This window comes from Halichoerus grypus, chromosome X (assembly GCF_964656455.1).
Source record: "Halichoerus grypus chromosome X, mHalGry1.hap1.1, whole genome shotgun sequence".
Taxonomy (NCBI): domain Eukaryota; kingdom Metazoa; phylum Chordata; class Mammalia; order Carnivora; family Phocidae; genus Halichoerus; species Halichoerus grypus.
Window position 1 is genome coordinate 38,579,952 of NC_135727.1, and position 22,778 is coordinate 38,602,729.

A 22,778-nucleotide genomic window follows, 5' to 3' on the forward strand; every position below is an offset into this window, starting at 1 on the left:
AACATAGATAGAGAAAATCAAGTAATTGTGTATAGTGATGTTTCCATAAATCTGTAGTCTCCAACCTCCATATGGGTCCTCAGTGCTGTCTGTCAATCCTAATATTATTGTCCTTGTGAGCATCCCCCGCTCATAGCTCCAGCTATTTCAAAACTTCTCCATATCCTTTAAAGCACTGCACTCTCTACTTCTCCCAATCCCATCTGAACAAATGACCTCGCCTCCTGTTCAAGGAGAAAATCATTATCAGAAGAGAGTTTCTACAACTTGTTCCCAACAAATCTCCAAGTAGACAGGATCTATTGATTCTATCTCCCAAATAACTTCCAAATCCACTCATTCCTTACCACCTCTACTGTCCCTTCCCTAGTTCAAGTCCCTACCCGCTTGCATTTGAATGGCTACAGCTGTCTTTCTAACTCATCTCGATTCTAGAGTTTTATTCACACCCATTGGAGTGCAACATCATGCTTACTTTCTTCTCTTTGCCTCCACACGTAAGTTTCTCTGTGCCCATAATACTTCCCCTTTTACATCAGTCCCTATGTTCTGCCTAACTCCTCCTTTCTGTTGAGGCGTCAGCCTAACTGACTCCTCAGTAAGAACTCATCTGAGTCTCCAAACCAGATTAAGATCCTTTCTTATATGTTTTCGTAGCACACTGTGGTTCCTTTTTCATAGCACATTTACACCTTATACTCGTTATTTATTGCTGTGTAACAAATTACCCCAAAATTTAGTGGCTTGAAACACCAAGCATTTATTACTTCACAGTCTCTGTGGGTCAGGAGTGGCTTAGCTGGGTGATTCTGACTTAGGATCTGATATGAGGTTGTAGACAAGATGTTCACTGGGACCATAGGCATCAGAAAACTTTATTGGGGTTGGAGGAACTGTTCGCTCACATGGTGTTTGGCAGGAGGCCTCAGTTCCTTGCTATATAGACCTTCCCATAGGGCTTTTTGAGTGTCATCACAATATAGCAGTGACTTCCTCCAGAGCAAGTGATCCAAAAAAGGAAGAAAGAAGGAAACTGCAATGCCTCTATGACCAAGTCTCAGAAGTCACACATCATTACTTCTGCCACATTCTATTTGTTAGAAGTGAGTCACTAAGTTCAATCCACAGTCAAAGGGAAAGGAATTGGGGCCCCTGACTCATTTGGAGGAATGTGCAGCTCTTGATCTCAGGGTTGTGAGTTAGAGACCCACACTGAGTGTAGAGATTACTTAAAAATAAGATCTTTAGGGGCACCTGGGTGGCTCAGTCTGTTAAGCGCCCAATTCTTGATTTCAGCTCGGGTCTTGATCACAGGGTCATGAGTTCAAGCCCTGCATTGGGCTCCACGCTGGGCATAGAGCCTACTTAAATAAAGTAAAATAAAATAAAATCTTTTTTTTTTTAAAAAAAAAAAGGGAAAGGAATTGAGTTTCAACTCTTAAAAGGAAGAGTATAAGAACATTTGTGGACATATTTTAAAGCCGCCATACATCTCTTTATAATTGTGTGTCTGCCTGCCTTTACCAGACTGTAAGCTCCATTAGAGCAGGTACCATGTCTGTCTAGCTCACTCTGTGTCTCCAGCATCTATCACAGTACCTAGAGCATAATGGAAGTTCAATAAATGTTTGCTGAAGGAAGGAAAGCATTAATAAATTGATAGCTTTTATTAGAATGAAGGAGAAGACATTACGCCATAATTCTTTATGAATCATTAACCTCTCATATAAAATTAGTGTATCAGATTAGCTTTGGAGGGAATGGGGTCCAAATGAAGAAGAGTTACATGATGGGAGTAAAAACTTTGATGGAGGCAGTGTTAGCTCTGCATCCAATGCTCAGAAGTTGTTTTCTGAGTCTTGGAACCTTGGAAATATTTCCTGAAGAGCCACAGGAGAGGATGGGAGGATGGGGCTGTTTTTTGCCTTCCTCCTGGTAGGGTGATAAATGATAGAACCAAGACTTTGGCTTTCATTCTAGAATCTGTCGAATTCCTCTTCTGGAATTGACTGTTCTCTGATTCATTAGATGACAATTGTCAGGACACCAAGAAAGCACATGTAGTCTCTAAACATTTTCCAGATATTACCAGCACTGATTCTAACCCTCTGCCTGAATGTGGGAATCAGCAGGGACTCAAACAGTACAAACTGTGTCACCTAGCGCTCGGAGTTTTTGTTAGTGGTGGTGGCACTGTTTTCCCTGCCAGGATAGATCCATGGTGTGGTTCTGGATATTGTTTTTGGCTTCTTGCCCTCAACCTTGTTCTTCCTTCCTCCAAACTCTTCTGCAGAGTACCTTTAAAACACCTATTCTTTGCTTGAATCAACTAGGTTCAGTGTCTGTTACTTGCAGCTAAGAACCCTGACCAATATGGAGAAGACTAATGATTTGCCCAAAGTCACCCAGCCAGCAAAGAGTGACATTTTGCCTCAAACAAAATTTGGATAATGTCTGACTCCAGTGCCTAGATTCCTCAACATTTTCACCCTTCCTTCCTGGGCAAGGCTTTCTCTCCAAACAGCAAGACCCCCCACTCTCTCAGCCAAGCCCGTAGCTCAACGGCCACTCTGACACCAGCACATCAATCCAACAAGCCGACAAAAGTTATGGAGTTCCTAGTCTGCAAAAAATAAGTCTAAGTTCTTGGGGTGGGGGTGAAAGGTCACATGGAGATGAAAAGGGTATTATTCCTTTATTTAGGAGAGCAAGTACACACTCCTACTTTAAAAACCAAGTAGGCTAAAATCAATGCCATTAAAGGGCTAGAAATTGCTTTGGGGGGCAGGGTTCCTATAAGGGAAAGATGATCCAACTGGGGAAACCAGGAAAAGCAAAGAGGTGGCATTGATCCAAATAATGGGAAATTCTAAGGCACAAACTACTAATTTTCTTTTAAAAAAATTACAAAGGATAAAAGAAGAGAAAGTGAGGAGTACCTAGAGATTAGTAGATATTTAAGAGACTTATCAAAGATGCTCAACATCACTCATCATCAGGGAAATGCAAATTGAAACCACGGAGAGATATCAGTTCACAGCTGTTAGAATGGCTGTCATCAAAAAGACAAGAGATAACAAGTGTTGGAGAGGATGTGGAAAAAAGGGAATCCTGGGGCAGTGTTGCTGGGAACGTAAATCAGGCAGCCATTGTGGAAAACAGTATAGACGTTCCCCAAAGAATTTAAAAAAGAGTTAACATATGATACAGCAATCTCACTTCTAGGTATATATGTGAAGAAAATGAAATCACTATCTCAAAGAGATATCTGTACCTCCATATTCATTGCAACATTATTCGCAATAGCCAAGATAAGGAAATGACCTAAGTGTTCATCAGTGAATTAAGGGATAAAGAAAATGTGGTGTATATACAAAAAAATAGTATTCAACCATAAAAAGAAGGAAATTCAGGGGGCGCCTGGGTGGCTCAGTCGGTTGAGCAACCGACTCTTGGTTTTTCTGCTTGGGTCATGATCTCAGGGTCATGAGATCGAGCTCCACGTTGGGCTCTGTGCTCAGCGCGGACGCTGCTTGAGATTCTCTCTCGCATGCTCTCCCTCTGCACCTCCCTGCCACTCACACGTGTACTCTCTTTCTAAAATAAAATAAAATCTTTTTATTCATTTATTTGCTTGACAGAGAGACAGAGAGAGAGAGAGAGAGAGAGCGCACAAGTAGGGGGAGTGGCAGACAGAGGGCAGAGGGAGAAGCAGGCTCCCTGCTGAGCAGGGAGCTGGACACAGGGCTCAATCCCTGGACCCTGGGATCATGACCTGAGCTGAAGGCAGACGCTTAACCAACTGAGCCACCCAGGCACCCCTAAAATAAATAAAATCTCTAAAAATAAAAGAAGGAAATCCAGCTTTTTGTGACAGCATGGAGGAACTTGAGGGCATTATGCTAAGTGAAATAAATCTAAACAGAAATAGACAAATACTATATGATCTCATTTATAGACGGAATCTAAAAAAAAAAAAAAAAGCCAGATTCATACCAACAGAGAATACATTGGTGGTTGCCAGGGACTAGGTGGAAGGGGGAAATGGAGGAGACGTTCATCAATGGGTACAAATTTCCAGTTAGAAGATGAGTAAGTTCGGGGAACAAGATGTACCACATGGTGATTGTAGTTAACAATACCGTATGGTACACTTGAAAGTTGCGAGAGTATATCTTACTTAAATGTTCTCCACACATGAAAACGGTAACTATGTGAAGTAATGGATGTGTTAGCTAACTTTATTGTGCTAATCGTTTCCCAATATATACATGTATCAAATCATCATGTTTACACCTTAAATTCACACAAGGTTTGTTTTTAGATTGTACATATAGGTGAGGTCATCCAATATTTGTCTTTCTCTGACAGTTATTGTTTCCATGATTTGGCTATTGTAATAATGCTGCAATGAAAGTGGGGGTGCATATATCTTTTTGAGTCAGTGTTTTCATTGTCTTCAGATAAATTCCCGGAGTGCAATTGCTGGATCATATGGTAGCTCTATTTTTAGTTTTTTGAGGAAACTCCATAGTGTTTTCCATTGTGGTTGCACCGATTTACATTCCCACCAACAGTGCAAGAGGGTTCTCTCTTTTGTTCACATCCTCGCCAACATCTGTTATCTCTTGTCTTCTTGATGATAGTCATTCTAACAGTCGTGAGGTGATATTTCATTGTGGCTTTGATTTGCATTTCCTTGATGATTAATGATGTTGAGCACCTTTTCATGTACCTGTTGGCTATTTGTATCTCTTCTTTGGAAAAATATCTATTCAGATCCTCTGCCCGTTTTTTAATTAGTTTGGTTTTTGTCAATTGAGTTGTATGAGTTGGATATTAACCGCTTGTCAGATATATCATTTGCAAATATTTTCTCCCATTTGGTAGATTGCCCAATGTGGGAAATGTGTGCCCAGGAAGAGGCAGATGAAAGACATTTGAATAGCATGTTCTGTGTCACAATAACTTACTTAACTTCTTGTGCTTTAGTCTGCTCCTCTGTAGAATGGGGATAATAATAGCATGTATCTCATAGACTTATTGTAAGTATAACATGAGTTGATACATGTAAAGTTCTCAGAGCAAGGCCTAACACATAATAAGTGCTTAGTAATTTTTATGTATGTATTTCTCTAAAAATGAGCCTTGACACATGGGGAAGATTATTGACAGCCAAAGAAGGGGGTTGGTGAGAGAGTTTATTTTACAAAGAGAGGGGACAGCATGAGCAAGGGGGCAAAAGGGAAGTGTGGGTTGTGTTCAGGGACTAGTGAGTGTGTGGTGTGAAGAGGGGGATGGTAGGTTGGGGTCCCTCGTGGAAGGCCTCAAACGCCCAACCAGCAGGCAATAGACCACCATTGAAAAATTGAAGGCCTAGGAAAATCATAAAAATCATAGGATCATATGGAATTGCAATAATGGAAGAATGACTAGGTGACATATAGTCCAATCTCTTTATTTTACAGGGAATGTAATTGAGACAAGAGAGAATGAGGTGACTTGTCCAACATGACATGACTTGCTGATGGCATGACTGAGATGAGTTCAACCTTCTTAACTCCCCAACCTCTGGTTTTCAACTATATTTTTTTCCAATTAACAACGGTAGAAGACTTTACAAAGACGAATTTGTCAGGTTCTAATCTCAAGTTCGCCACTAACTTGTTATGGGCAAGTTACTTCATCTCTGGATTCCAGCTTTCTCTTCTGTAAAACCAAGATTGTGCCATATGGCCTCTAAAGTTCCCTTTTCTAGCTCTAAAGTTAGAATTAAATTTGAGTTCAGTAAGTTTGGAACCAATTCAGTTTGATAGTCCAAGACAGAGACTGATAGTTGTCTCCCATTATCAGTTCTCCTTCTTTAGTATAGAGCCTCCAATTTTTACCTGGGAATATGGCTGCCAGAATCAACTTTATATTTCCAGTCTCCCTTGGAACTATGGGTGGCTAAGTGGCTAAGTGACTAAGTTCTGGCCAATGGGCTATAAGCTATGTTTTGGTGGTGGACACAACTCTCAGGAAGTATCCTTCAAAGGAGGATACTTCTCTTTCTTTCTTCCTCCTGGTAGGAATGCAGACGTGATGGCTGGAGGTGGAGCAATCATCTTGAATCATGATGTGACATTGGCCCAGGCATGGAGGTTGGGTTTCACGGAAGTGCAGAGCAGCAGGATAGAAGAGCTCTGGATCCCAATGATTGTGGAGCTATCACTAACCCTGGACTTCCTATGTTAACATTAGCAAGAAATAAACATCTCCCTTGCTTAAACCACTGTCATTTTGGGTGTTCTGTCATGTGCAGCTGAACCTATATTATAACTGATACAGGGCATAACTGATGCACCAGATGATATTGAGAGTCCGAACTATCAATAGTTTGGCAGCAGTGACTCTAGGAAAGTACCAGTGAATTGAAGATTACACCAAGGTGTTGAGCCTGAAAGACTACTATCAGAAATAGGGAAGTTGGAGGAGGAATGAGTTTGAGAGGAAAGATAATGAATTTGTCTTTAGATATGAATAGAGGCTTCATGAAGAGATCACACGAACATTTAATGCCCAAATGACACCAAATGCAAGCTCTCAGAAACACTTCCATAAGGAGGAACACAGAATTCCCTCAAAGACTCCTCCAGTTATATTTGTGAGTCTCAATGGGCATTTCACTTTATGCTTAGAAACGTGTCCTCTCATGTTCTTGAATCTAACTTCCTTTTCTTTCAAAAAAGATTTTATTTATTTATTTGAGTGAGAGAGAGAGAGATAGAAGGCACGCATGAGAGAGAGCACAGTGGGGGGATGAGCAGAAGGGGAGGGAGAAGCAGATTCCCCACCAGGACCCCGGGATTACGACCTGAGCAGAAGGCAGATGCTTAACCAGCTAAGCCACCCAGATGCCACTTAGCCTCCTTATTAGAGTCCCTTGTCATAGCTTCTTCCCTCATAAGAACACTCTGGACCATGCACAGCTGTCCTCTCCTAGTGGCCATCCTGAACAGCACTGTTGTCTATAGCAGAGTGGTAGGCAGGGGGAGGGTTGGTCTTTCCCCAACTTTGTGACTCACTTTGTCACCTGAACCATAAAGCAACACACCTTATGCACAGAATCACCCAAAGTACATAGATTTTCTAACACTCGTTTTAACTGGACCCAAAATCAATTTCTTTAGAACCACTAGAGCACAGACCCAGTGACTGTAGTGCACAGACTCTAAGATAATCCCCATCTCCTGGTATATCATTGTGTAATACCCTCCTCTTGAGTGTGGGCTAGCTGAGCAACTTGCTTCTCACCAAAAGATTGTGGCAAAGGTGATGAGAAGTTACTTCTGTCCTTATATCTTGCTAGCTGATTCTTTCTATTGCCTTCATGGTTTGCATGCTTTGATGAAGCAAGCAGCCTGTTGGAGAAACCCATGTGACAAAAAATTGAGGGAGGCCTCTAGTCAACAACCAGGAGGGAATTGAGGCTCTCAGCTCAACAGCCCATGAAGAACTGAATCATACCAATGACCATGTGAACTTGGAAGTGAACTCTTCCCCAGTTAAACCTTCCAGTGAGACCCCAGCCCCAGCTGACACTTTGATTGCAGCCTTGAAAGAGACCCTGAAGCAAAGGCTCCAGTTAAACCATATCCAAATTCCTTACAGAAACTGTGAGATAAGAGATGTGTGTTGATTTCAGCTGCTAAATTTATGGTAATATTTTTATGCAGCAATAGATAACTCATAGAAAAATATTTCCTCCGTTTTCCTCATTGCTCCTCAGGCCCCTGCCTCCTCCACCCCAAAGTCTACACCATGCTTATCAATTTATGCAAATATACGTCTTCTGGGATCACCAGCCCACTATTTCTGCAATCACAGAATTTGGGCATCCAATTTCAGCTACAACCTGGACAAATAAATAAACAGATACAAGATTTTATCATCCCCTTACCTATTGTATGGCACAGCTTAAGTTAATTCTAGTTTCACCTTCTGACATCTTGCATTTAGTTATCTTGGTGTGTTTCATTTCTCCTAAGGTTGTCCTGGGCTCTGAGGCTCCAAGGAAGTTCAGTTGTGAAGTCTCTAGCTGATCACAGATGCCTCTCTCAGAGCCCCAACTGGTTTATTTAGTTGACTTCAGTTCATAGAGCTATTTGGGTCTTGGCTTCAATTTTCCAGCTTCTGGGAATGAGTATTCCATTCATACTATCCATGTTTTCATTCTTCCTCTGGGCTAAGTTTTCTGAAGGTAGTTATGGAAACTTCTATGTTCTGCCCCAAGCCTTCCTCCATTTCTAATTTGTAACATTATTTTCATATGCTTTAGTAACCATAACTCTGTCAAGCAGCCACTCTTAACTGAAAGCACATGTACTTTTCCATAAATAATCATTTAAACGATTTCAACATTTTTTGTTGAAGTCTATACTACGGAAATATGTTTATTTTTGATATCTTAACATTCTTTCTATCTCTTCCTAATAGCTTTATGCCATTTTCCTTAATCTATCCTCACAGTTCAAAAAAAACCCACCCCAGTTATTTGTGATGTGCGCCATTTGTTTTTCTTTTGTAGGTGACGCCAAAGATTCCAATATCCCTTGCCATTCCGTATTTGCAATCCATGTTTCCCACCTCTATGTAGACCCTACAGAGACATCTTTCCCAGAAATGTTTTCTAGTCTAACTTTGATTCATTCAATAACAAACTTCCATAAAGCAAGCACTGGTGATGCCTCTACTATGAGTTAGGTGCTCAGGCCACAAAGATGAATAAGACAAGAATTTTACCCTCAAGAAACTTGCAGGCAAGAGATCTCTCTTGTCTATGTGAAAGATAAGTAAACCAATATTTGTAATACCACATGCTAGGTCCTGCAATCGAAGCATATACAAAGGGCTATAGAAACATACTGGTGGAAGTGAATAGTCTCCCCAGGTGAGTGGGAGGAATTTTATCTGAAAGATAGCTTTTTAAAAAAGATTTTATTTATTTATGAGAGAGAGAGAATGAAAGAGAGAGAGAGGCAGAGAGAGAGAGAGTGAGCAGAGGAAGAGGGATAGGGGGAAAATCTCAAGCAGAATCCACAACTGAGCACGGAGCCTGACGCAGGGCTCAATCTCACGACCTGCGCTGAAACCAAGAGTCGGATGCTTAACTGACTGAACCACCCAGGTGTCCCTGAAAGATAGCTTTTAAGATGAACCTTGAAGCTTGAGTACGGCTCTTACATGTGGAGAAGGGAAGTAGTGATTTCTAGGCAGAGAGTACATAATATTATGCCTGTCCAAGAAAATATCCATTGAAAACCACTTTTAAAGAGAGCTTATCAAGATCTTAAAATGGATTTCAAGTGATATCATTATGCCCTCTCCTAATGTTTTTCAGAGCTACTTCAAATGATAAAAAAAAAAAAAAATACTAAGATTTGAAGTAGATGGTGAGTGTATTTTCTAACCACCAGATTAGGACATGTAATCTGAAATATACAATGGTAATATTAGGAATAACAGAACCAAGTGTTTGAATTTAGATCTCTCTAGGAAGATTAGTTCAGAATACACGTTCTTTTAGATATTAGTATACAGAAACTCCAGATAGAAAAATTTATTATTACAACCCTTGACAACCAGATAAATAAATCAGCTTGTCTGCAGACTGCTTCACAGAATTTGTCAGCTCTTTGGAACCAGTCACACTGAGAGCTAATTTGGAGGTTCTATCATGGGAGTCTAGCCATCCTGGCATCTTTGGTATCTTTTGTCTGTAAGTAACAGACACTCTAGGTAGCTCAAGGGAGTATACAGTGTTGAGGGGAATGCTTTGTGGGATTCTGGAGTATCTCATAGACCCAAAGGTGGAGTACAATAGTCATGGCCCAGGAATAGCTGAAATCAGGGCACCTCAGTAGCGTGCCCTCGAGGTGTAAGCATCACAAACTCAGGGGGTCAAGCAGAGTCGAAGGAACCTGTAGTGAGCAGGGCAGTTGCTACTTCCTTTGACAATTGTTACCATATAGGAATTTGGCCCAGTGCTGATGGATCCAGTGAAGTCAGAATTGTGAATTGTTATATGACATTCCCTGGTTGTTAAATATTGGCTCCTCAGTCATATTAACAATGAAAAAGCACTGTAAGGGCCATACAAAACATGCTCCAAAGTGCTGCCATAAAGGAACAACTCCAACAGCTTGTCCTCTCTGCCTTACTCCATTCAAAATTTATGTTTCCTGGAGTGAGAATTCCACTGGCCCAATCTAAGCCAAGGATCTATTCCAGCCTTATCCAGCTATGACTGGAGGGCAGTGTCACTTAGCCTAGGCATAGCTCCTGTGTGTGTGTTGGGGGGGGTCCACCTTTATGTATACAATGGGTCGTTCTCAGGGAATAATAATCATGATTAACACATATGTGCTTACCACGTGCCAGAAGCTGATCTAAATATTTATTTATTTATTTATTTATTTTAAAAATTTTATTTATTTATTTGACAGACAGAGACACAGCGAGAGAGGGAATACAAGCAGGGGGAGTGGGAGAGGGAGAAGCAGGCTTCCCGCTGAGCAGGGAGTCCGATGCGGGGCTCGATCCCAGGACCTTGGGATCATGACCTGAGCCGAAGGCAGACGCTTAATGACTGAGCCACCCAGGCGCCCCTGATCTAAATATTTAACATATATTATTTCATGTAAGCCTTATGACACCCTAAAGAAAGGATACTCTCATTCCCATATTACAGATGAGGAAATGGAGGCTCAGAGAGGTTCAGAGGGGTTTGCCTGAAGTCACACAGGTGGGAAAGCCATTCTTTTTCCTGATCCTGTGCTCTCAACCACTTCACCATGAGGCACCCCCCCACCCAAGACAAGAGGGATTATGAACCAGGCAGCCACCCCACTTGTTTGATTGGGCGAGAAGTTTCAGGAAGCACATACATGACATAGTTAGAGATGAAGAGGCCATGGATCTACCAGATTCTGACACCAGGGAAATTGCCTCTCAGGCTGGGAAAGTGACTTGCCCAAGGTTACAGAGCTAATAGCAGGCTAGGAGCCCTCCAAATTCCCTGACCTTTCCACCACAGCCTCCCTTTCTCGGCCAATCAGCTTCAATATTCATGCTCCCCAACACCTCATTTGCATTTGTGGGATCTCATAAAAGAACTCCTCCCTTTTTGTTCTCATTCAATTCAGCCTCTCAGTTGCAATTCTGTATATCCACTCTTTTATCCCCCCCCCAATCTGCCTATTTATTTATGAAAATCAAGGGAAGCCCTAGAATGCTTTCCAAGGCAGGAAGCACACCATTTCCCATCTGCATTACTTTTTTCCGATTGTCAAAGCTCACCAGTCATGAAGAAAAATCAGCAGCTTTCCAAAACTGGCCAGGATGTGTCCACGACTGTGTAAATAAGTACTCAGAGGTTAAACTCAGAGGCCAGTGTCCACTGCCATCCTTGTCACACCATTGGGCTACCCTTCAGTTGAAAGCACATGCTTCCTACAGATCTCAGAAATGAAAAGATGGGTGCGGGGAATGTGCTGGTGCTTGAGTCAACCTTGACAAGTGGCCTGGGACTTCAAAACAAGTGGGGGAAATGTCAGGCCTGTTGGTCTATCCTGTGTGCTTTGGGGCAATGCCCTTGGGCATTGGGCTCTCTGAAATAAGACTGCAGTGAGAAAGAGCCTGGGCATGGGTCAGACCGTAGAAAGAAGAAAGTGGGAGGAAAGACCTGAAGTTAAGTAGCCCTTTCAAGTCACCTAAATTTCCCTGCGTCCTCATGTTATCTTCTTTGTTAAAACCTCTGGATTGAATCTGTTATACTCATTCCCACTGATAGATGCTGACCCTTCCCAGGGAGATGGGTGTTCTCATCAGCTAACCTCACCTGGGACTTTTTTACCCCTAAAGAGGTGGTGCGTGAACGGGCTTTGGGAAATCCAAGAATCCTCTGAAATTGTATGTAAAATGGTGTGGAGATGTGCAATTTTCTAGGGAGAGCAGTCATTAGATTTGATCAGATAGTTAACGGGTCCATAATCTTTATTTATTTTATTTTATTTTATTTTGAGAGAGAGTGAGAGTGAGAGAGTGGGGAGGGGCAGAGGGAGAGGAAGAGAGAGAATCCCAAGCAGGCTCCACGTTCAGTGTGGAGCCCTACACAGGGCTTGATCTCACCACCCCGAGATCATGACCCAAGCCCAAATCAAGAGCTCGATGCTCAACTGACTGAGCCACCCAGGCGCCCCTGGGTCCATGATTTAAAAAAGAAAAATGCACAAACCAGTTACCTGGAAGCCTTTGGATGAAGGAATGCACTTGTAATCATGTCATTGCAGGAGCAATGAGCTAGGGTGGAGGGCAGGGATTTGCCTAGAATCCTTAAAAACCACATGGAATTCGTGACCAAAGTCACAGAGAGTTGGTCTGGACGAGATAGGTCATCTTGAGAGGGACTGAAGGAAACTAGAGAGGAAAGGCAGCAGAGATGTTGGAGGATCAGGGCGGAGTCTGGAATCAAATCAAAGCCAGACATTTTGAAATAACTCGAGCAGAGGAGCCAATCTGAAAGTGCTCTGCAGAGCTCAGCTGAATGCAAGAGACGGGATCTGAATGGCTGGGAACAGAAGCTGCCTTGAAGAAGATTTGTGTTTAACTGTGATATTTAATATTCCCTCGCAAGGCAAAACAGTAGCAATCAACGCGAAAGTAAGGGAGCAGCTGCTGCTTCCCAAATACTGTCAACAAGACAGAAAATGTGCGAGGTGTTGTGAATAATGGCTGTAATTAAAGCAGAGCAGGGCTCCCAGGGTTATGATTATCAAGTTCAGTCTCAAAGGCACTTCTGTGCGTGTGTGTATATATGTGTGCAAGTGCATGTGAGCGTGCCCATATGTGCACATATTCCTGTGCACACCAATGTGGAGAGTTGAAAGAAAAGAAGGACAGGGTTTGGAGAAAGTATGATGGAAAGGAAAGGAGAACGTGAGGGATAAGAAGAGGAAAAGGGAGAAGATGGAGAAGAGAGGAAGGAGGGTTGGCTTTTGCTTTATAGGTCAAGGCTCAGCAACCTACCGTACCGGGCCACCTCTGTAAAAGGGGGGGCGGGGGTCTACGTGCATGAACACGCCCATGCACACTGATAATCCCTTTTGGTACATGTTATTTCTTGCAGTAATTTTTTTTCTCTTTCTCTGATTCTTCTTACTTATTGACTATTTTTTTTTCCACAGAATTATAAATTCCATGAGGACAATGACTACATCTGTCTCATTTCCAATTTTTGGTAATCAGTGTAGTCTAAGTTATGCTGCAGTAACAAATGACTCCCCCAAACAAACATTTATTTCTTGCTCATATTGCATGTTGGCCAAGGGTTGGTTATGGCTGTGTTCTAGGTGTCCTCACTCCGGGACCCAGATTCATAGAGTAGCTCCTATCTGAGATATTGGTGTTCTCACGGCAGAGAGAAGACAGACCTCAGTGTTATCACTCTATGGCTCTGGAAGCATCTCCTTGGACGTGACCCAGTCACTTCCACTCACATTTCATTAGCCAAAGCAAGTTGCGTGGCCACTCCTGAGTTTAACAAGATTGGAATGCATTGGAACACACTCTCAGGGCTGGGTGACAAAAAATTTAAACAGTAATCTGCCCCACCACCGTATTCTCAGCACTTAGCACAGTTCCTGGAACAAAGTAGATCATCCTATCAGCGATGCCCTGTGGCCACTGGCTATTGGGAAATCATGTGAGACTGACCGTAAGAACTTCTTGGTTTGTATTATCGGATATAGAAAATTGGTATTTTCTCAATCTTACATAATGTGTAAACAAAACCTATCTTTAGAAAAAAATTACTTTTTATTGCTTCGAATAGCACACAACCAAGTGAAAACCATGTGCTTGGGGCGCCTGGGTGGCTCAGTTGGTTAAGCGACTGCCTTAGGCTCAGGTCATGATCCTGGAGTCCCTGGATCGAGTCCCGCATCGGGCTCCCTGCTCAGCGAGGAGCCTGCTTCTCCCTCTAACCCTCCCCCCCCATGTACTCTCTCTTTCTTTCAGTCTCACTTTCTCAAATAAATAAATAAATCTTTAAAAAAAAAAGAAAAGAAAAATGTGCTTTTAACACAAAAGCAGCTTCAAGAAAAGTCCCCTGCATGCCTTCCAGAAGAGATTGCTTCAACACAGAAATTTCCAAACGACCACTAGGTGGGGAAATGGAGTGATGGGTGAGGCTGGGGTGGAGGCTTCAGAGCATTCTAAACAATTCAGGAAGGTGGAGATATTGTTGCTCTTTTTTTTTTTTTTTTTAAAGATTTATTTATTTGAGAGAGAGAGCGTATGCACAAGTGGGGGGAGCGGCAGAGGGAGAGAATCTCAAGCAGACTCCCTGCTGAGGGCGGAGCCTGAAGTGGGGCTCCTTCCCACCACCCTGAGATCATGACTTGAGCCAAAACTAAGAGTAGGCCGCTCAACTTACTGAACTACCCAGGCACCCTTATTGTTGCTTTTTCAAAGTCTAGAACCTAGGACAGTCTATGGAAGAAATGTTGAACTCTGAGGCTGGGTGGCTCAGTCTGTTAAGCATCTGACTCTTGATTTCAGCTCAGGTCATGACCTCAGGGTGGTGGGATTGAGCCCTAGGTCAGGCTCTTCACCCAGTAGGGAGTCTGCTAGAGATTCTCTCTCCTTTTCCCTCTCCCCCTCCCCCCCATGTGCGCGTTCTCTCCGTGTCTCTCTCTCGCTAAAATAAATAGGTCTTTAAAAAAAAGAATCAACTTCGTATCTTCTCCTTGTATCTCTTCATTCTGGGACCAGTAGCCAGCTAGGGCATGTTCTTTTCATGGCAGGTGGGAGATGTGCAAGAGGCCAAGCTAAATCAGGCAAGCACGTTTAAAATCTCTGCTAGCATCATGTCCACTGACATTCCGGTGGACGTAGCAAGTCATGTGGCCAGGTCCACCAACAATGGGGTGGTAAAATATATTCCTCTTGCTCTCGAAGGAAGTGCTGCAAAGTCACATGACCAGGAAATGTATATAAAATTCTTTAACAGGAAGGAAGTGAAAATTAAGAACAATAATCCAATCTATCATCCCCCCTAACTGTTCTTGTTTCTGTCTTTTTCCTCCTAGACCCCATTCTCAACATAAGTCCCTGCTTCACCTTTTGTTCTTTGCTCGGATGTCATTTTCTCAGAGAGGCCTTCCCTGTGCACACTATTTAAACTTGCACCCCGCCCCCAACCATCCCTGCATCTCTGCCTCCCTTTCCGGTTCTATTTTCCTCCAGTAGAACTTGTCACCTAACATACTGTGTATTTCGCATATTTAGTTTATTGTCTGTTACCTTTCAATAGAATGTAAGCTCCCTGCAGGCGGGTCTGGTTTGTTTATTGATGTATCTTGAGTGCCTACAACAGTGCCTCGCATACAGTAGCCCTCAATAAATATTGAATGAATGAATGAATGAGCTCTCAGCAACAGGAACAAGGTGACAGCCAGGCTGAGAATGGGAAGAGGTTGAGCATGGTAGTGGAGCATGGCATTTTATGCCAAAGGCTCTGCCATTTTTGAGGAGGAAAAGAAGAACGCAAAAGCACATCTGGAGGGGAAGGGAGATTAACAAAGCCACTTTATTCATGGCCTTTGGGATCCGTAGACAGTGAGGTGACATGATAACTCACGAAGAGATGTCTGCTGTGGTTAGGCTACCTCCTTCTTGTCTTCCCCTCATTCACATGCAGAAAAGCAGAACCAGGATCACAAATTCAGGTTTCCTGAGGGCTTTTGTTTTGGTCCACTCTTCCCCCTCGGCACCACACAGCCAGCAACCTTCAATGGCGGAAGCTTCACTTGAGGCAGTGGGATCTGCCAGGTTGGCTGGTTTTCCCGGTGTGAGTCGCAGTGGGTTACTGTCCTGGGATAGAACCCTATTTGAGGAGCTCCCCTGGTGTCTGTCTCGGAAGAAAGAAATAATTCCACGCAGGTAGGACCCAGGGTCAGCACTAGAATCATGGTCCTCTAAGTTATTGGGGTCTGGGAGACCTGGCTAAGCTACTGGAAGGGGCACTGAAACACTTAGTGGGATCTAGGCCTGGGAATGGATATCAACACTCAGTAAGCCTTTTGAGGTAGGGTCAATGGTGGCAGAGTATGGGTCAAAAACTCTGCAATTTTTGGCTTTTTTCATCAATTTTGATGTGTGTGTGTATGTATAGAAACATATGAGGTAATATATTACCTTATTTAAAATATAATATAAATGATGTGTATATTCTATATATAAGTGGTGTGGTAATCTCCAAAGATGGCCACCACGAATTACTTCTTTCAGTGTACATGCATGCCACCCCATTCATAAAGGGGTGGAGTCTGTTTTTTCTCTTCTTGAAACTGGCCTGGTCTCTTGCCTTCCTTTGGCTACTAGAATGTGGTAGAAATAACACCGTGCTTAGTTCCAGAAGCATGAAAGGGTCCGCATTCTCTCAGGGGCGGCCAGCCACCATGTAAGAAGTCTGACCACTCTGAGACCGCCATGTTCCAAGGAAGCCCAAGTTACCCAGACGGAAAGGACGTGTGGAGGAGAAGCTGGGAGCCCAGCAGACAGTAAGGAATTGAGGCCCCAGACACAGGAGCCCCGTCAAACTACCCTGACCAGGCCCTGCTGTTTGGAGTTATCTGCACAGAGGCTCCAGACATCCTGGTGTGGAGACAAGCCATCCACACTGCATTGGGACTCCTGACCCACAGAATCACCAACAAGGAAAAGACGGTGGTTGTTTTAAGCTATGAAGTTTGGAGGGAGTGCTGTAACAATGAAAAACCACAACAGAATGTTCTGTAACAACAGAATGTGTGTAGCGAGAGGCAGGTTAGTGTGGTGTAACAGCAAACCAGTGACCCCTGGATAAAGGCTGTCTGGGTGCCGGCTGCGTGACCCCAGACAAGTCACTGAATCTTCTCTGTACTTTGGTTTCCTTGCCTCGAAACCAGGGTTAAAAATATCTCAAATCAGAGCTGTGACAATTAAGTGAGTTCATGCCTGGCACTTCATAGGTTCTGTGAAACATTAGCTGTCTTTGTGATGATGATGATGACGGTGGTGGTGGTGATGGTGATGATGTATAATTTGTATTATGTGTCCATCTTTTCTTTCACATCTACCCTCTTCCAAGCTTGGGACACCCGATGGAACAAAAAGAAACCAACCAGGATGAACAAAAGGACTGGCGCCCCAGCTACCAACCTGGGGCCTTAGCACAGTCTGCAATCAGAATTTGGGGATTTCATTGAGGGCCCCAAATCATTTCTGGCTGGCGTAGGAAAGAACTAGAACTTTGCAACCCCTGCCCCCAGCCAATTTTCCTCTGTAGTTCCATTTTGCGTAGGCAAATGTTCGAGTTTGCATTCCTTAAGCACACATCCACAAGCTGTCAAGAGAGCAGGGGGGAAAGACAGTTCAGAAATGAGCTGGAGAGGCACCGGAAGCCAGCTTAGAGAAAGGCATTAGCAGCAGATAATCCACAAAGTGGGTAATTCATGGGAGGAATCAAGGGTTGACTCCAGTAAATTACCACTTCCCGAGCGATCCCAGGGGCCTGAAAAGTTCATGCGGCCTCTCCAAGTACCTACCACTGCTGGAGGGGACTAGTGGGGGCCCTGGGAGGATTGACTTCAATATAAAATAAAGTAGATAATAAGTATTTCCACCCTTCTTGTCACTCTCATGGAAATGCAAGCTGCCAAGGCTGAGGGGAGGTGGGTGTTCAGCGCTCGTCTGACTAATCTGTAAATCAGCATGATGCAGCCTGTGCCCAGGTAGTAGGAGGAAATGTGGGGGACAGAGCTGGGCCCCTGAGCAATGGTGTGCGTGTGGAGGGTGCGGGGCCCCCTCAGAGAGGCACAGGGGTTATGGCTGAGGCTGGAAGTCAGTAAGAGGGGGAGATGTGGAGAAAAACATTACAGTAGGCAGAGTCCCCCTGCTTTTTCCACCCCTCCTGCCCCCTGCATCCAATCCCCTCCTTTTCTCCACTGCCTGGATTGCATAGACCCTGTCTGGTTAGTAGTCCCCAAACACCAGAATAATAACCCCAGCTCTGGCTGCCCCCCCCCAATCCGCTGTGTATTCAAAACCACTCCATGCATTCAAAACTGCCCTTTCCCTGGAGAGTTGAACCCATTCTAACTGAAGCCCAGAAAGCAAGCCCCCGCTCAGAGAAGCAAGAAAGAGCTGCCCACGAGGAAGGACTCTGAGAGGGGAGAGGCGAAGGAACCAGGAAGGTTCTGGAATCCAGCTGGTGTCTGGAGAAGCAGGGCAGGGAATGGTGGATGGGCTTGTCTGGGCAGCTTCACCTTCCCTGGGGGAGGGGGGTTCACACAGACCGCTCGGGGCTCCAGGATGCTGGGGACGGACTGTGCTAATAAAGGCCGGGCTTGCAGAATGGGGATGGCAAAGGGGCAGCGCAGAGAGTGTGCTGGGAATGGGAAAACCACCAAAAAGCCCTCTCCCCAGGGAGCTGCCAATTGGTACATCTCTTCACTCTCTCTGATTGCCAACAGGGCCACTGTCTGCCCAGCATATGATGTTGTGAGGATCAAAAATAGCCTCTGGTAGCTGCAAGAGGGTCTGTTTATAGAGTTCCGGCCTTCACACCACCTGTGAGTTACACGCCACCAAGCTATCTTTTCGAAAGAATGAATTGGTTCTTTCTCTGAGGGGCTCTGGCCACAGAAGGCGGATGGTTTTTTGCACTTGCCTCTCCTCCTCTGGAGCAATGCCTTCCATGCCTTCTCCCCTGCCCCACAGGACCCCATGCCACCCACTAGCGCCTCCCTGCAGGGACTGTGCCCTCAGGCTCTGAGTCCCTCTCCCCGCGCTCTCCTCAGCAAAGCTTACTTGTCCTGGGTCTCGTTCCCTCCCTCTCCCTGTCTCTCTGTTGCTGGAGACCAGCCAACATTAGCAATCCTAAATCCCTCCCAAGGTGCTTCTGAGGCAGACCCTCTCCCCTTTGCGTGACTTGGAACTGGCCTAGCAGCGTAACCTCCCATGGGACATGTTTTTATCTTGAAAGGGCAAGACAATGAAGCCCTTGAACCTAAGTTGGGACTGATAGTGTGAATTTCAGACAGGCGGGCCACCAGGCAGCTGGCAGCGACGGACCCTGCCTATGTCTCAGACCAGCCTTGTGCCCTTAGAGTAGGTAGGAGTCAGAGACTCAGACACAGACTTAGTGACGACGAGACCCAACGAGGCAACTGGAGTAAGTAAATAAGTAAATCTAGTGGGCGTGGTGGGCGAGCCTCCATGGCAAACTAGAGAGTGCATGCCCATCCAGATTATGAACCACCAGTGCAAAGGAAGATAATAACGGGTACCTGATTGCCTGCCTCAGTGCTGGACAGATAAGAGGGAGAGCAGGATGAGGGAGCGCATGCTCTGTTCAAGCAGGGCACTTGCCAGGCAGCGCCAGCCCAGTGTGACCTCACATCGGACTGCATGCCAAAAGTTGGCAGAGCTTCCAGATTTTCAAGAGACACCAACAGAGCTGATGTGTTGTTGTTTTTTTAATCGAGGTATAATGGACGTACATTATATTGATTTCAGATGTACAACATCATGACTCAACATTTGTATACATTGCAAAAGGATCACCATGCTACGTCTAGTTACCATCTGGAGAGCTGATGTTCTTAAATGCCAACTCTCCTTGCTTTTTGCTATTTTCAAATGGTCAAAAAATAATTCTCAAATGTCAAGCAGCCTGGGCAAAAGACATCTTGGGGATGCGTGCAGCCCGCAGGCTGCCTCCGCTGGAGGCTGTCAGAATATCTAAACCCAGCCACCGAATCAGTCCAGAAGGTTCAAATCTGGACAACTTTGGGCCTGGCACTGATACCATGTTCATGAAGAGGAGAGAGAGAGAAAGGGAGAGAGAGGGAGGAAAATCCCCAACCTAGAGATGACCCCTCTATCTCTCTTTTTAAAAATCTCATGAAAGGTGCTTGGGTAAGATTCCCAGTTGAAGAATCCTGAAATGTAGCCAGCGACTGAATTCAATCACTCTTCAATTACCCACGGAAGGATTGCTTGCTCTAGGGATTCGTCATGGGAATCCTGGAGCCCGTGGCTATTTCCTCTGACACTCAAGCTATCAGAGGCTGCTGCTGCTGCCTGCCAGTCACCCACACTGGAGTGGCCACCCACACTGCACTGACCCATGCACGCAACAGGAAAACCAATCTGTGCTGAAGATAATCCCAGAATCCATCCCCAAATCCCATGCTCCTGTGAGTCTCTGGCAGAACAGATAAGAAGGAATCTCCTGCTGGCTTTAACTTCATCTAATTAGTGAAAGTTGGAAAGAGGAATTTGCTTGGGGCTATCCAGGCAAATTTCTTGCGTCAAGTCTTCTCCAGTGATCCATAAACACTAGCAGTATCCACGGGCCAAAAATTCATTCCTCTTCCCTCTTTACTTTTCTCCTTTTCATCTTAGATAATTATGTATGTGCCCAGCACTGTGCTAGTCACTGAATATAGAAAACAAGACAGCTCTGACGCCTGTCCTCTGGAGTTAGTAGAAGCCTGGGCAGATAGGGAGAACGGAATTCACTGGAATACAGCCCGTGAGACATGCGTGGGCCTACAAAAACTCCTCAGTACATCCCTTTGGTGATTTCACCACATTCTGAGGCCATAGAACCATATTATGCTGTGTAAGAGAAAACGCATGGGTTTTGGAATCGACCAGGCTTCCCTTTGAACCCGGGCTCTACCACTTGCCCCATGTATCACCTCGGGCAAGTCACTTATCTTATGCTTTAGTTGTCTCATCTGTAAAATGGGCATAATAGTAATAGCCACTTTATACAATTGTGTGCTTCGCAGAGGGACTGGCTCATAGTCCTCAGAAAACGCCGAAGTTCCTCCTTTCATCCCTCGGGATTCGAAAGTAATGCCACTTGCCCTGCATTCAGGATATGAACGTGTGGGCCATTTTTTGGTGGTGGAGATGGGTAATACCGATTCACCCACTGTTCTTTTTATTTTTTTAATTCTATTTTATTATGTTATGTTAATCACCGTAGATTACATCATTAGTTTTTGATGTAGTGTTCCATGATTCATTGTTTGCGTATAACACCCAGTGCTCCATTCAATACTTGCCCTCCTTAATACCCATCACCAGGCTAACCCATCCCCCCACCCCCTCCCCTCTAGAACCCTCAGAGTTTGTTTCTCAGAGTCCATAGTCTCTCATGGTTCGTCTCCCCCTCCGATTTCGCCCCCCCTCCATTTTTCCCTTCCTACCATCCTCTTTTCTTTTTTTAAACATGTAATGTATTATTTGTTTCAGAGGTACAGGTCTGTGATTCACCCATTGTTCTTAATTCTGCCACCCTTCCTGCTGGCCCTGGCTGTCTTTAGTATGAGTCCCAGAATCCTGGCCAGAGGTGTGCTGGAGTCAACTTGTATCAGCTCACAGAGCCATTTGGGCGTATTTTGCAACTCTTATTTTCAGAGACATCATATTGATGGCTTGAAATTGGCCATGGTGGGAATATCAATGCCACAGAAATCGGCACACATTGCAACACAAGTCAGGGTTTCCCCTTACATACACACACACACACATGCACACACACACACACACACACACACACACGAGCTGGTTGGTAAATATTTACCAGCACTCCAATGCCCGGGTCCAGAGGGAATCTCACTAGGTCATCTGGTCCATTCCCTGCTTCCAGGCTAGGAGTGGGGTGGACAAGCAAAGTGCCTAAGCTGCAAAGTGTAATGTGGCAGTCACTTTCAAGGTCATCCAAGGCAGGCCCAGAACACTGTCTCGAGAGTGAGTACCTCCTTAAATGTTCTGCCCTGGGCACCTCGCTAGCCTCCTTCTAGTGCCTGCCCTGTCTCGTTGCCATACAACTATGCTTTCAATTGATATCTATCAATCATCTACTCTTTGCCAGGTTCTTATCTAGAAACAAAGGACATCCCTGGCTTTCTGGAGCTTCATTCCAATGGAGAGGGGCAGGAAAAAAACATGATGAGTAATCAAACATATAGTATGTTAGATAGCGGGAAGTGCTAAGGCAAAAGACAAAGCAGAGAAGGGGGATCTAAGAAATATTTTGAGGTGAGCTATAATTTTAGATAGTGAGGTCAAGGTAAAGCCTCACTGAGAAGTGACCTTTGAATAAAGACCTAAGCTGTGGGGGGGGGGGTAAAAAAATTAAGACTAACGGTTTTCTTCCATAGTTTGAGAGCTCTCTAGGCAAAGAGAATCCACAAGCTTCCATCTGAGGCTCACTCATTTATGCATTCTTCCAACACCTATTGGTTGAATGCCTGGTGCTAAGCTTGTACTTGTTGAGAAGAAGATAATAGTTCATACTCAACTGTGTGCCTTCCATGTACCAAGCACTGTTCCAGGCGTTTCGCAGGCATTAACTCGTCTACTGATCTCGACAACTCCAGGAAGGAAGCACCATGACTATTTCCATTTTACCGGTGAGGAAATTGAGGCACACATACAGGGATGACCCAAACGTTCTCAAAATGTTCTCAGTCTAATGAGGAATGTAGATACAGAAATAGTTATAATGTAACCTGGGAGGAGGAAGGACAAGATGTTATGGGAACACAGAAGGGCCCTAGCGAAACATTGATAGGTTGGGGGGTAGCAGCTAAGAAAGATTTCTCAGGGGAAGTCATTGTTTTGGTTTTTTTTTTTAAGATTTTATTTATTTATTTGAGAGAGAGAGATAGTGA